The sequence below is a fragment of the Gadus morhua genome, unplaced genomic scaffold, assembly GCF_902167405.1.
Source record: "Gadus morhua unplaced genomic scaffold, gadMor3.0, whole genome shotgun sequence".
Lineage (NCBI taxonomy): Eukaryota > Metazoa > Chordata > Actinopteri > Gadiformes > Gadidae > Gadus > Gadus morhua.
The window spans coordinates 449,108-462,160 of NW_021964143.1; the positions used below are offsets into that span (position 1 = coordinate 449,108).

The 13,053-nt window shown below is 44.5% G+C and overlaps 1 pseudogene; it reads left to right on the top strand.

Annotated features, from left to right (window-relative positions):
• Positions 1–1,108: 1,108 nt before the first annotated feature.
• LOC115539113 (serine/threonine-protein kinase SMG1-like) overlaps positions 1,109–13,053 on the top strand; it is a 39,982-nt pseudogene continuing 28,037 nt past the window's right edge.

The window sequence follows — 13,053 nt, forward strand, 5'->3', positions numbered from 1 at the left end:
TCACGTGTCCCAGATATTTAACCTTCTTTACAACCACTAGCGGTTCACCTGCCAGTGAGAAAGAAGGAAAGACAAGCTTCCTATCCTCCTTGGTTCTAGCAATCAGTACCACACTCTTCGTTGAGTTAAATTTGATATCATACATTAAGCCATATTGAGAGCATATTCTAAGAAGCTGCTGCAGGCCAACACTGGAGGGAGACAGTACCACCAAATCATCAGCGTAAAGCATACGATTAATGAGGCTATCCCCCACCAAACAGCCACTTCTACACTCCTTTAGCTCTACAGATAGATGATCCATGTACAGATTGAATAGTAGCGGGGACAGAATTCCGCCCTGCCGCACTCCATTGGAGACATAGATGGGTGTGGATATACTCATCCCCCACCTAACTTGCATAGTTTGGTGAGAGTACCAGAACTGCAGTATCCTAATTATATAAGAGGGGACCCCTCGCTCAAGTAGTTTAGCAAACAGTTTCCCATGATTGATACGGTCAAAGGCTTTTGACGCATCCAGGAAACACATGAAGACTGTGCTATTTCGTGATCTGTACCTATGGACAATCTCTTTAAGTGCATAAATACACATATCATTTCCATGCTTACTCTTAAAGCCCATGGTGCAGGTTTTTATTTTTTTATTTTCTGGCAATTTTCTAGTTGGTAATAAACATTTAAACAATTATCCATTGTATTTGATGTTGTAGGGTATCACAAAAAATAAATATAAGGAAAAGTAGGTCATATATTAGTGGTTATTAGCCACAGGTTAGCGATGATTCTTATTTCTCCCACAATGCATTGCATGACGTCACGTAAGGTACTCCGCTGTTGGACGACAGCCGAAGCCGCTAGTGAGAGTGACAGTGTCAGATTATATAAGTAAATACATAGATAGAATATATATATATATATATATATATAGATATATAGATAGATAGATAGATAGATAGATAGATAGATAGATAGATAGAATAGCATAACATCGATAGATAGTGAGGGATAGCATAACATAACATAGATAGATAGTGAGGGATAGCATAGCATAACATAACATAGATAGCTGATAGAGAGAGAGAGAGTAGATATATAAGTAGATAAAATGGTTTACTACTGTATTTGTGGCGGGTGCAACAACTCCAGCAAAAGTGGACATGGGGTCCATTGCTTCCCGAAGGACAAAGGGATCCCGAAGCTGGGTGCAATTTGTCAAGGTTAGGCGGGCAGATTTTTCAGCTAGCTCTGTTACCGCGTACTCAAGAATATGCAGCGCGCATTTCAAGGAGGGGGATTACCACTCGGGGGATGCCAAGATGGTCTCACTTGGTTTGAAGAATAAGAGGACGGCGAAGTTAATTCCTACCGCCGTGCCGTCTGTGCATGCAAACCACTCTGCCTGGCCCGTCCAGAGGTTGAGAGACACCGTCTGCCGCAAGCGAGAGATTGCCACGGTAAGCATCATGCTATAGCTGCTGCAGCCCTGTACAACGTGGTGCCCTCTGACAGCCCCGACTCTTTGCAGTTGCTACACAGCAATGCCTACGCAGCCACCGATTCACTTGATCGGGAGGGTGAGCAAAACAGTCCTTACAATGAGAGGAAATGTCATGCATGCGTGTTAAATGTGTGTTTCTCCCCTCTATTGGCATTGATGAAGTCAATAGATTTGTAGTACTGTAAAATCCCATATCAACGATGTGAATAGACTGCAACCTATGCTTTGTTTTGCCATGTCTCACAAAACCCCAAATATCCCCATAATGACCAATCCTTTCAAGATTAACTACTAAAAAACTACCATAACAACACCATTACCTATATACCTAACAAAACCTATGATCCTTTGTCCCCTAATGGCCGTCGGTCATTGTGATGCGAGGTACAAGCCCTTCAGAGCATTTTAGAGTTGGGGCATCATTTTGCATAAATTAGTTTATTACTTTCTTATTTTGGTGCTTTAAATGTATTTACCCTGGTAGAATGTGGTGAGATGCATGTCTAGCAAACACAATTGGTTGGACGGACAGAAGATGTTATTTAAGTGATTCAAACTGATCTTTATTTCAATATTGAACCAATATGATCATCCTTATTCCCTCTGTTTTGAACAGTGAGGAATGAACCCAATAATCTGAGCCAGCGTTATCCTAATGCGTCCCTTGTCCTCTTCCAGGTGAACATGAAGCTGGTGGAGGTGGCTGTGATACTACATTTGGTTGGAAGCCGATGGGGCAAGAGTTGAGGCTCAATGACGTGAACGTGGATTTGACTCCTTTTCAGGATGGAAACCGTGCTTTAACTTCCAAGGACATGAGGAAATCACAGGGTAAGGTGCTTTTAACTGACATGTATGAATATATTGAGGTGTTGAATAACTGATTTCTTATTTTATTACAACTGTTAAGTTATGTTTTTTCATGTGTATGTATATATTTTTAATGGCTCAGGCTTTTGTGGACAGCCTTCAAACTGGCCATTGGACTTTGCAATTATTAGGGATGCACCGATCCCACTTAAGTACAAATACAAGTACCGATATGAGTACTTAATAATAACGTTAGTTAAAAAATCCCGCCCCATTATTGCCATGGTTACGGCCAACAGCAGCTTTGTGTTATTTCTACAGTACCGTCGTTGTGTATGAGCGTTTTAGTGAGTGAGTCAAAGCGCCATGTACCGTAGCGATATGCTATAGGTGTCCGTGGAGCCCCCCCCCCTCGGGCACTGGTATTAAATAAATCGATGCTCAGACCAGGCTTTACCATCCACACACCGTAGCATGATGCTTTTATCTGTTCCGCGCCGTCGGTGCCCCTGTCCTCTCTAAACTGGGGACTTATTTCAGTAACAGTAAAGTAAACGGCATTGATTACTATGTTGATGATCCCATAGGACAAATTAACCGTGTAAAAATGAAATTTTTTCATTTGACTTCAACATCCCGTTGCTTAAGTGATTTTGGGTGGCACAGTATCGGGTCAGGGTACTGGTGTCGGTGTTGGTGCATCCCTAGCCAATATAGGATGGGGCTAGGGCTGTAGTCAACCAAATAAAACGAGGAGTTTTGACGTTCTCTTGACTCTAATCTATCAAACCATGATTATTAAATCAGAAACTACGAAGCAATTAAAAGGGTCTAGCCAGCCTAATTTCTTTCTGGGGACTAAAGCACGCTAGAGCCTGTGTATAAAGATGTAGGGCTGGGCGTTATCAACCAAAAGTCATATCTCGATATCTTCAAGCAGAATATCGATATAAGATAATTATAGATATTTGTTGACGCAATAACAAGTTGCCGTTGCGCACTCCAACTTGTAACTAGAGTTACGAAATAGCAGGTAGCAGTCGCGGTTCGAAACTGCTGTTGTTGGATAAAATATGCTGTACTTTCAACCTATATCGATGTTAACGATAGGATCTCGTTTCATATCTCGTTTAAAAGAATATCGATATGTTTCAATTATAGATGTATCACCCAGCCCTATGTAGATGTATCCATTCTGAACAGACGCCCATCCTTGGTGAGGAAGAGTATCCCCAAAGGGAGGGTGTTATTAAGGTGTGGGCAGTGTTAGGATTACACAACACATAGCACACTTGTCCAAATGTTACATGTTATTCTTATCCGACCACAAAACCATGTCCCCACGAGCATTGTTATGTTTTTTTCTTTATTGCCACTTATTAACTACTTCTTACTACCACTTACTGCTCCGTGTATGGTGGCCTGGTGCCCCTGCACTCCACTCCCAGCCGCTGAAAGCTGTGGCTCCTTCAGAGTGCTTTTTTCTTATAGTCACTAATTGACTCAACACTGCTCACTGGAATATCAAAACACTGGCATGTTGGTCTTTTCATTGTCTGGCCAGGTCTGTTCTTTAAACCTCTATGGTCTTTGTTTTCAGCCCTTTCCTTTAAGATTCAGTCCAGGCGCTTTAGCTTAAAGGCAACGGCGGTCTCTGTTATCAAACCGTGGTAACAGTCTCAACTAGTGCCACTAAATGTCTTCCTGTGTCTGTGTCCCCGCAGACCGAGGCATGCCTCACACAGAGGAGTCGCGACTGGCCAACCTGCTGCGCCGCGTTTCCCGTGAGGATGACCGGGAGCGCAGGCTGCTAACCCTCAAACAACTGAAGGAGTTCATCAGCCACAGTGAGAACAAAGGGGTGAGTTCAGCCGCCTCCCTCGACTGTGGTAAATCAACTTGATGGCTAAATCTCCCCTTATCCATTTTACATGACTCAGTGCCTTTTTTAGAGAGCCAGTTAAAAAAATCTGTTTTGGGTTGAGAGTCTTAGGAAAGAGGGGTGTGTTATCCACATGGTTGCAATTCAGAACTTTGATACAGTTTTTTTTAAATACTTTTTTATAATGATGAATGGTGCGTACAAAATTCGCCACGCACCTTAGCGTTATGCTATAGGTGTCCGGGAAGCTCAACCCTCACTCGGACGCAGACATTAAATGAAAAACGACGTACAATAATTGGAATACCATGATGTCTCCTGATGAGATGGATTTCTTGCTTTTTTATAAGTGGGTTTATTGATGGGTGTACTTACAGGATTGGAATACAATGTTTGTTGATTACGCAGTTCTCTTTTAATAACTAATCATGACAGGCCCTGGTGAAACAAATGGAAACCACCTTGAGTACCCTGAGTGAAGTTTTGAATGAAAGGTAAGAGATGGTACTATTAACATCCATGGAACCAAAGATAAAAACGATAGAATACCATTTGTGTTTTAGGTCAAAGCTCTAGGCTAGGGGAGTTCAATATGACTGTTTTAGGTCAAAGCTCTAGGCTAGGGGAGTTCAATATGACTGTTTTAGGTCAAAGCTCTAGGCTAGGGGAGTTCAATATGACTGTTTTAGGTCAAAGCTCTAGGCTAGGGGAGTTCAATATGACTGTTTTAGGTCAAAGCTCTAGGCTAGGGGAGTTCAATATGACTGTTTTAGGTCAAAGCTCTAGGCTAGGGGAGTTCAATATGACTGTTTTAGGTCAAAGCTCTAGGCTAGGGGAGTTCAATATGACTGTTTTAGGTCAAAGCTCTAGGCTAGGGGAGTTCAATATGACTGTTTTAGGTCAAAGCTCTCGGCTAGGGGAGTTCAACATGACTGTTTTAGGTCAAAGCTCTAGGCTAGGGGAGTTCAATATGACTGTTTTAGGTCAAAGCTCTAGGCTAGGGGAGTTCAATATGACTGTTTTAGTTCAAAGCTCTAGGCTAGGGGAGTTCAATATGACTGTTTCACATCTTGAACTATACGAATGTGTAGAGGATGAGCAGTATCGTGATACTGTGATTCCAGATGAGTTGTGATTGTATTTTTCACCGTATCGATATCGCACACCGCTAGCCGTGTAAAATGGAAGTGGATACTGAAACAAAAGGCCCTATGACGTAATGTTTAATGTTTGGTGAAAGATCCTCAGATGCGTGCAGCTGGATCAATTGAATGCTAGGCTTACCTTATCACTGGATTTCACTGGACCAAGTTTTTACTTTCCGTTGGTACTTTCCGTCATCTAGACTTGACGTTCATTAAATTGATAATTCTTCAGTTGCATATTGAAAGAAACAAATGTTAACAAATCAATTCTGGTGTGTTGTGGGCGGGTTCCTATCGTCTGAACAGCTCTGTCATGATTCAATGTTGCGTCTCCCATTCAGGGGACAGCGACCCTCCTTGAAGTGGTAGCCCATATTGTTCCCCATCCCGTCTCTGCAGCAGTAAGCTGCTGTGGGAGATGAGGCAGGAGGCCGCGGCTTGCCTGGGCCTCCTGTGTGGAGCCATCAGCTACGAGGCCGAGCGCATCTTCAAGTGGCTCTTTCTGAAGTTCAGCGGCTCCAGCCGGGACAAGGTGAAGCTGCTGTACCTGATCGCCATGCAGCGGGGCCTGGAGGCGGCCGGAGAGAGGAAGGCCTTCACCCAGGTCATGCAGGTAGGACCACGTTGGCCTATCGTCTTTAAAGCCGCTGTGGGTTCCATTAGTGTCATTTGTTAGAACCTGCTCATTCAGGTCTGTCATTCACACTCACTGGCTGATTATCTGGGTGCCTGTTTCAGCTTGTGATGAGCAGTCTGCAGTCCATCCTGGAGAACCTGGACACGCCAGAGCAGAGTGTCAAGTGCATTCTGCAGGTGGCCCGCGCCTACCCACATGTCTTCAGTACCAACTTCAGGGTGAGTAGCCTGCAGTGAGCTCTGTCCTCTGGGGATCTGAGCGCCCACATGCACGTTGGCATCCCTGGTTTATTAACTGTTGGGAAAATTGAAAAGTTATTGATGACATTGCAGCTAGACTCCCTTGGAAATGCAACGTATATTGTGGTAGAAATTAATGATTATATTATATGGTAAACTATGATTATTATTAGGCCTGTATATCTAATGGTAGAAAACATGTAAAGCGTCTTGGATTTTGATCCAGGGCTGGTCACGAGGCCTGGGAGTCTTGGGTCAGAGCAGGGGTTGGGGCGCAACCCCCCAGGAGCAGTTGTCTACTGAGACAATGCATGCTGACTCCACTTCCTGGGTCCTAGACTATCTCGGTGACCATCTGTTTAGAAGTATTTGTGTTTTATTATGTGTGGACACCTAGAAAAACAAGAAACTGCTGAGGACTGTGCTTTTGTGTGTTTAAGAAGAGGCTCGAATCTGTTGGCAAGGCAGTGACTCTATAGACCCACTCAGGCTGTTGTCGTTGTTGTTTTTCTTCACGATAAAGTCTGTTTCAATTCTTGCTCCGGACCCCTCGATTTCTTTTACACTCTCTCTTAAATTAGTCTAAGTGTTTTAAATCTCGATTAATCTTCGACAATATGAGCAGCCTCAACGAGTAGGATAACAATGTCCGGAGTGAGGAGCCTTAAAGGGGTAGTTCGGAATTTTGGACATAGGGCCTGATTCCGAAGTGAGCATTGGTATTCTATATCACTGGAGACAGTTTTCAAAACATTTCATTCAGTCCTTCTAGTTGCAGAGTTTGCTCGTGCTAGGCTAGCGCAAGTCAACGGGCAATGCTAGCCTGCTATTAAAACAGTCGTACCCACTCCACAGTACACCCGAGGTAAATCAATTATAACGACAGACTATACATCTAAATGTCTGTTTATAGAATAATGTTACAAACGCAGAGTACAGTGAACGAAGGAATTCTACAAGCGTATTCAATTAACAAGATATGGCCACGTTTGGAGGAGTTAGCGATGCATCTGCTTTTGAAGACGATTATGAGGAATTTGTTGTATCCAACGAACCGTACATGTACGAGCCGGTGTTTTGATGTCAAAGCCAGCAGCAACAAGCCACAGTTGAGTCCTTTCTGGATCTCGCACTGGAAATTGGTGGAAACTTTGTGGTGCCCATCTGTACCGTTTATTTCTACAATTTCTTAAAACACACTGAACCATCATGTTGCCTAGTCGTTCAATTGCGCTTCTGTCCCACGCTTCTCTGTTTACGTTCTTCTGTCGTGATTCGGTTACAAACCTAACCAGCGCATAGTAGAATTCCGCTTCTGCTGAGAAAGTAGTCCCTCGATGGTTCATGCGATGCATGGTTAGTTTTATTTCTAACATTATTCTATCAACACAGACATTTAAATCTATAGTCTGGCGTTATAATTGATTTACTGTACTCTGTACTCTGCGTTTGTAGCAATGACAGCGGCAGGTAACCTAGGTATCAGTCCGCCGCTGCCGTAGCCTACGTGCAGGAATATAAACACTGCTGCTGAGACCCCGCAATTCCCTCAAAATGCAATGCAATGCAAGGTTGGTTTTATTTCTAACATTATTCTATAAACAGACATTTAGATGTATAGTCTGTCGTTATAATTGATTTACCTCGGGTGTACTGTGGAGTGGGTAAGACTGTTTTTAATAGCAGGCTAGCATTGCCCGTTGACTTGCGCTAGCCTAGCACGAGCGAACTCTGCAACTAGAAGGACTGAATGAAATGTGTTGAAAACTGTCTCCAGTGATATAGAATACCAATGCTCACTTCGGAATCAGGCCCTATGTCCAAAATTCCGAACTACCCCTTTAAGACCGAAACCTGACATTCATCAGTTACAGCCGAAGCACAATTGTTCCTCTAGAGTTTGAGGTTCCTTGGGTGTGTAACATTATGACTGATGTTACAGCTGCTAACAGGAGGGGTGTTTCCTTGTCATCCCAAGGCTACACTCTCTCTAAATGTAATGATTCTACTTGCTTTTTAATCTAGCGTAGTCTTATGTTTTGCGCCGTGTTTAAACTCCCCCACAAACGAATGAACCGGGTGCCAACCTGCTATACCCCCAAAGCATTCAGAATGGTTAGATGTTTCATTTAGATGCTGTCCAGTGTAACACATCCCCTCAATGTATGGACTAACGGTGACTCCATCCTCTTCAGGACACGGTTGATATCCTGGTAGGCTGGCACATCGACCACACACAGAAGCAGTTGCTCACCACAAACGTCTCAGGTCAGTTGGCATTGTCCAATATGTTTTTATGGCACCCTGATCTTGGAACCATTAATGGTAACCATTAACTTAGTACTTTTTACTTGATGTAGTAGAAGATAACCCTTTTACTTGTGTCTGTGCCGTAGGCTGGCTGCAGAGTTTGGAGCAGTTCTGGGTTGCAGACCTCGCCTTCTCCACCACCTTGTTGGGGCAGTTCCTGGAGGACATGGAAGCCTATGCCGAGGTGAAACAGCGTTATCTCCTGCAAGCACCAGCTGTTTTATAGGCCACTATTAATTCTGATCCATAAGGTTTCAGTTTTTCTGTAGGGGTTGTTTTTAAATCCACTTAGTATAAAAGCTTTCTAAATATATTTTCCTATATCACCGTTTAGTATAAAAGCTTTTTGATGCATATGTTTTTGTACGGCTGGCCGAAATATTCAAATGAACAAAATAATCCTTCAGAAAACGACAACATTATTAAAATACCTCAGGAGCACTGTGATCTGTCCCAGTCAGTGTGAGGTCTATCTCCTCTCCCCCCAGGACCTGAGCCACGTGACGAGGACGTCCCCCCACCCACGGTGTCCCTCCCCAAGCTGGCAGCGCTGCTGCGCGTGTTCAGCACGGTGGTGCGCAGCATCGGGGGCCGCTTCAGCCCCACGCGGGGCCCGCCCATCACCCAGGAATACGTGTCCGACGTAAGGACACCCACCTTATTGCTTATTGCTTATTGCTGGATGCTGACCCAGCCGGTAGCGACTGCCTTCCCACTGACCTCTCCTCCGTTCCCCCCCCCCGTTCAGATCCTCAACAGGGTGTTGTCCTGCGTCAGCACCGCCCGGCAGGTGCTGTTCTCCGAGGCGGTGCTCACGGCGGGGAACGAGTGCGTGAGCGTGCTCCTGGTCAGCCTGGAGCCCTCGGCCCAGCTGACGGAGGTGGTGCTGGCCTACGGCCTGGACCAGCTCGCCGCCTGCCACGGCTGTGGGCTGGACTACAGCCTCGCCGTCCTGGGCCTCCTCACCCTGGTGAGGACGGGAACGTACCCTCAAGGCCCTTGGAGCTGGGGATCCAGACATTACCGAATCGAGTTCTGAACTTGCCTGTTTTGCAGATTGTGGACCAGATCAACACCAGGTTACCCGTGTCATTTGTGGAGAAACTGTTGGCACCAAACTCTCAACTGTTGGAGCTTCGCTTCCACAGGGAGAAAGAGGTGAGTCTGGCCCCCTCTAAGCTTCTCTTATTACGCCGTTTCAATCATGTAAATAAAGAAGTCGATTCCTTGCAGAGCAACGCTTCCCTCCTCTCCTGTCAAACGTACGACTAGATCACTCGAGGTTTAATTTTGCTCGTTTTCTTTTTGTCTTTGCAGGTGATGGCTGCCACGCACGGTGTGTACCAGGCGCTGCTGAGCCTGAAGAACATCCCTACCCTCGAGGCAGCCTACAAGCTGGTGCTGGGAGAGATGTCCTGCGGCGTGGACAGCCTCCTTGCCCCGCTGGAGGACGGCCCCGCCCCGTCCCCCTCCACTGACATCCAGCACCCTGCCTTCGCCTCTGTGCTCCTGCCCCCAGAGAGGGCCGAGTTCACCCTCATCTTCGACCTCGGCGCCCTCACTACCATCGGCAACACCAAGAACTCCCTCATCGGGGTAAGACGCGCTTGCTTTTCACTTGAGGCTGCTGTAGGGAAGATTGGAGAGCTGTAAAGAGAGAGGGTAGAAAAGGCCTCGATTTTGAAATGAAACGTGTGTGTGTGTGTGTGTGTGTGTGTGTGTGTGTGTGTGTGTGTGTGTGTGTGTGTGTGTGTGTGTGTGTGTGTGTGTGTGTGTGTGTGTGTGTGTGTGTGTGTGTGTGTGTGTGTGTGTGTCACTATTAGCTCATGGAGGGCTACGGAATTTCAAAGAGAACTCCACCCATTCTTAAATGGCTACATATAGAGTGCAGCTTTGTATGTTGGTTAGTCGAATAGTGTCTCGGGGAAATGGGAAGTAATGGAAGACTATCGATTAGGGCTGTAACGATACACAAACTCACGATTCGGTTTGTATCACGATTTTTGACCCACGGTTCGATACATCCCACGATTTTTTGAAATTTAAAAAGCATTTTATTTAAACAACACTTATATACCAATTAACTTAATGTAACATTTAATAACAAATAATTTGGAACACTGAAAGGATTTGAACAGAAAGAATACTATTCAAGTATAGCTAAATGAATAAAGAAATAACGTGTGGGAGGATGCTTTTTTCAACTGTTTGGTTGGTTTAGTCAAATATCCTTATTAGCACTACTTATTAGGCTATGTATAAATAATGACATAATCAGGCCGTATAGAATGCAACATGTTTAATAGCCTAACTTTCAATAGATGGAGAAAAACCTGAAGGTCATGAACGTCGCAATAACGAGGCGTTACGAGTAGCATATGTGTGTGCGCCAGAATGGCAATGGCGTATGCGTGTGTGAGTGACGTCAGCGAGTGAGTGGACGAGCGAGGAGGGCGAGCGGTAGCGCGTGTGTAGTGAAGAAGCGAACGAGTCCGGTAGAATAAAGTACCCATCCTGTCAATAATCGGTGGCCGCTTCATTCCGACCTATAAGCAGACAAACTGCCAGTCAAATCACACAAAACACTAGAGACAGGATCACACAGGCCCCCTCTGGATAAATGTCGTTCATATCGCATATGAGCACTTCGACAGCTGTGGAGAAATGCGATCCTCCGTAGCCACGGAGGATTGCAGTCGCATACTTACGGCATCGATAGGAGGGGGCGCTGTCAGCAGACTATTATCTAGACAAATTATTAGCAAATTTCAATCGGACAATTTGACCGCAGAGTTAGAAAGGGCGTATCGCGCTTCTGCCTTCTCACATCGCGAGACAGGATCGTGGCTTTGAGTATCGCGATTTTCGGTTTGATACGCGTATCGTTACAGTCCTACTATCGATGCATTGCATTAAAACCAACCATTAAATCATCGCTCTCAGCTATTTTCCAATACAAGAGACTGCTGCTTCTTACCCGTGTTGTAAATTATGTTTAAATCAATGCGGTCTACAACATTGAACTCGAAAAGAGTAGAAAATGTTGAGGGTGATTTGAAGGTTCCCCTTTCTTCAGCATGTGAACACACAGCTTTTATTGGCTCATGCACACTGCTCTGACTGTCCCATGAGAGGACCTCTGCCTTGAGTCTTTCTTAGCCTCGATGTTCAACAGATAGGACTAGGGATGCACCGAATATTCGGCCACCGAAAATGTTCGGCTGAAAATGGCCCAAAACATAATTTTCGGTTTCGGCCGAAGAAGGAAAAAAGCCGAAAGAAATACACCGAACATTTTATATTTGAATAAAAATAAATGTATGTATTGTTAGATTTCAGCTTATTTCTAAAATGTTCGGACAGACTCTGCGTTGTGTATTTTCAGTCGTAGTAGTAATTCTTGAAGTCGAAATCAAAGCAGCTTGACAGGTTGGATTAGAGGGTTGAATAGATGGTTTATTTTCCAGGGGCCGTATTCACAAAGGATTTTAGGGCTAAAAGTAGGTCCTAACTGGCGAATTTAGGAGTAACTCCTAAAAATAATGGGCGTGTCACTCTTAAATTTAGGACTCCTAACTTTTTTCACTAAGAGCAATTCACAAAGTATTTTAGGCCTAAAAGTAGCACCTAAGTCTAGGAGAGCTTAAAAGTCCTCAAGAGGACTCCTAACTCAGTAAGACCTATTCACAAAGAATCGTAAATGCCTGCGAGACGAAATGTTAGGGTATTAAACTTGTTGTGGAGTTAATCGCAATGCAATAACATCCTGCACTAACAGGAATAATCCGATTAGTCCTGAAATAAAATGTTTGGCTACACTACGTTATTTAGCAACAGGGGAAATGCACCTCTGCAATGCCGACGATTTAAAAATATCGCAACCATCAGTCAGCCGTGCCATAAACTTTCCTTTGGACATTCAACAATTACACAGGATCAAAGCCAACTTCATGGCAATTGCAGGTATGCCCGGTGTGGTCGGTGCTATTGACGGGACGCACATAAAAATAATTGCGCCATCAAAAGATGAGGATGTGTTGGTCAATAGGAAGAAAGTGCATTCCATCAACACGCAGGTTGTTTTTTATGCAAATTTTAACATAGCCTACTGGATGTTGTTGCAAAGTGGCCTGGATCTTCAGCTACCCATGATTCGCGCATTTTAATGGAGAGCGGTCTGAGGCAGCTTTTTGAGATGTACCAGTTGGGTGTCACTTGCTGGGAGACAGTGACTATCCATGCAAGACGTGGCTCTAGACACCCTACCTCAATCCACAACCGGGAGCACAGTTAAAGTATAACATGTAAGTGATTACGCATATTACGCTTAGTCCTACGCGTTAAACACATCGTATTGGCTCTTTGACGCCTTTTATTTGTTGAATCCATATTTATTATTGTTTACTGATTTCTTCCACATATGCTAGAGCACACAAACATACACGAAATGTTGTGGAGAGAGGAAATGGGCAGATGAAACGTTGGTTCATGCACTCGGCGGAAATACGCCTCACCCCAGAGAGGGCAAG